Below are 2,348 nucleotides of genomic sequence, written 5' to 3' on the forward strand. Positions count from 1 at the left end.
GAGCAGGTCAAGGAAGTATATACTAAGCTGAGTTACACCCCAAGACCAGCGTGATGGAAGGAGTCAACGAACTATATTAAGTTGTTCTCTAACCTACACACATCACATCACACATGTATCATGTTGTACACTGTCTAATTTGTCTGCTTGTGTATGTGTGTGTGTGTGTGTGTGTGTGTGTGTGTGTGCGTGTGTATGATACATTTTATAAATGGGAATTGGGATGCTGACATATCTGTGGGGAGAATACCAAGTGTGGATGAAGATAAAGGCTCTATTGACATAGCTACAGCCAAAGAAAAGACTGTGGTCACAAGGAAACTACCAGAAAAAGGGAAGATAAACCATCAAAGGTTTCAAAAGTGATAAGTTATGTTGAAAACTAGTCCTATAACTTCTAAGACTCCAAAATGGGAAGACTATACCTAGCTCGGATGTAGTCACTGAGTTGTGTATGGCACTTTGTCCCAGATCTCCCAGCGAGCTAATAGAGTCACCTCTATGATTGTTCAGAATGTCATTGATCTTTAGTGACTTGCTGCCTGGAAGATTCTTGATGAACTCTACAGTGATTCCCAATGCTGTCTTCAGCATTTCCAATCAGAAAAGGGCTGAAAAAGCTTATTTTTCAGCTTTTTGGTGAAGGACTTAAGGTTTTATTCTACCAGATTTGGATAGCCCAAGAGTAATCACTCAAGGTTATTTCTATGCTCAGGTTGGTAGAGGACTACAAGACTCTCATGGTAACAATCAGTATTGTAGATACTCCTGACATGTAAAGCCATTAAAAATATTGATGTATGGCACACTTTCCAGCACATCTGTTGGAGCTGACTTCTACAGAAGACTAGCTTAAACAACTAGCCTTGTGGGACTGAGCAACTACTAGACTCATGGACTTCCATTCACAGCTGCTGTTGGATTAGTTGCAGACTACCTAGAGGATCAAGTCATAATGGGAGCATTTTTAGACAAGCCAAAGATGGAGAAGCATAATGCCCAGGGGCAGGGGAATGGGTTACGATACGGCCTAAGCAGCATGCAAGGTTGGCGAGTCGAAATGGAGGACGCACACACGGCTGTGATCGGTTTGCCAAGTGGACTTGAGACATGGTCATTCTTTGCTGTATATGATGGGCATGCTGGTTCTCAGGTTGCCAAATACTGCTGTGAGCACTTGTTAGATCACATCACCAATAACCAGGATTTTAGAGGGTCTGCAGGAGCACCTTCTGTGGAGAANGTAAAGAATGGAATCAGAACAGGGTTTCTGGAGATTGATGAACACATGAGAGTTATGTCAGAGAAGAAACATGGTGCAGATAGAAGTGGGTCAACAGCTGTGGGTGTCTTAATCTCTCCCCAACATACTTATTTCATTAACTGTGGAGACTCGAGAGGTTTACTTTGTAGGAATAGAAAAGTTCACTTCTTCACACAAGACCATAAACCAAGTAATCCACTGGAAAAAGAACGAATTCAGAATGCAGGGGGCTCAGTGATGATTCAGCGTGTCAATGGCTCTCTGGCTGTATCGAGGGCCCTTGGGGATTTCGATTACAAATGTGTCCATGGAAAAGGTCCCACAGAGCAGCTTGTCTCACCAGAGCCCGAAGTCCATGATATCGAAAGGTCTGAAGAAGATGATCAGTTCATCATCCTTGCATGTGATGGGATCTGGGATGTCATGGGAAACGAAGAGCTCTGTGACTTTGTGAGATCCAGACTTGAAGTCACTGATGACCTTGAGAAAGTTTGCAATGAAGTAGTCGACACCTGCTTGTATAAGGGAAGTCGAGACAACATGAGTGTGATTTTGATCTGTTTTCCAAGTGCACCAAAAGTCTCGGCAGAGGCGGTGAAGAAGGAGGCGGAGCTGGACAAGTACCTGGAGAGCAGAGTAGAAGGTGGATCATTAACAAAAATAAATAAGTAGCTTTATTTAAAAACAAAACCTTCCACACAAAGTCTAACCTTTTAGAAAGGTTTTAGTCCATTACATGCCTTTAGCATGTAGTACTTAGTGTGTAAAAGTGGAAAGGACATTGTGTAGTAACCATTTATGTAGCTATGTTCCTTGGGCCCTGTGCACTATGGTTAGGAAACTTCCAAGTGACTGAAGCATGCATGGCTCTAAGGTTCTTGCTGAACTCACTGGCATGTGTAAGTTCATGCCAGGCAAGCCTGAGAGTCCTCTCCTCGGAAAAGATGTACTGCAAGTCTCTGGAATATTTTTAATTACCTATGTTCGGTTGGTTGGATTTTGGGTGGTTTGGTTTTGTTGGTTTTGGTTTTGAGAACGTGAAGGTGGAATGTGTAGTAACAACTGTCAGATCCCACAGCTTTGA

At 42.8% G+C, this 2,348-nt stretch overlaps 1 pseudogene across 1 annotated transcript; it reads left to right on the plus strand.

Moving 5' to 3' along the window:
* The first annotated feature begins 941 nt into the window (after window positions 1-941).
* Window positions 942-2,342, plus strand: LOC110320267 (annotated as a pseudogene). The gene has a single exon (XR_002380451.2). The product of XR_002380451.2 is annotated as a protein phosphatase 1A pseudogene (transcript).
* The last annotated feature ends 6 nt before the right edge of the window (window positions 2,343-2,348 follow it).

Source organism: Mus pahari, chromosome 4, assembly GCF_900095145.1.
Source record: "Mus pahari chromosome 4, PAHARI_EIJ_v1.1, whole genome shotgun sequence".
Classification (NCBI taxonomy): Eukaryota; Metazoa; Chordata; class Mammalia; order Rodentia; family Muridae; genus Mus; species Mus pahari.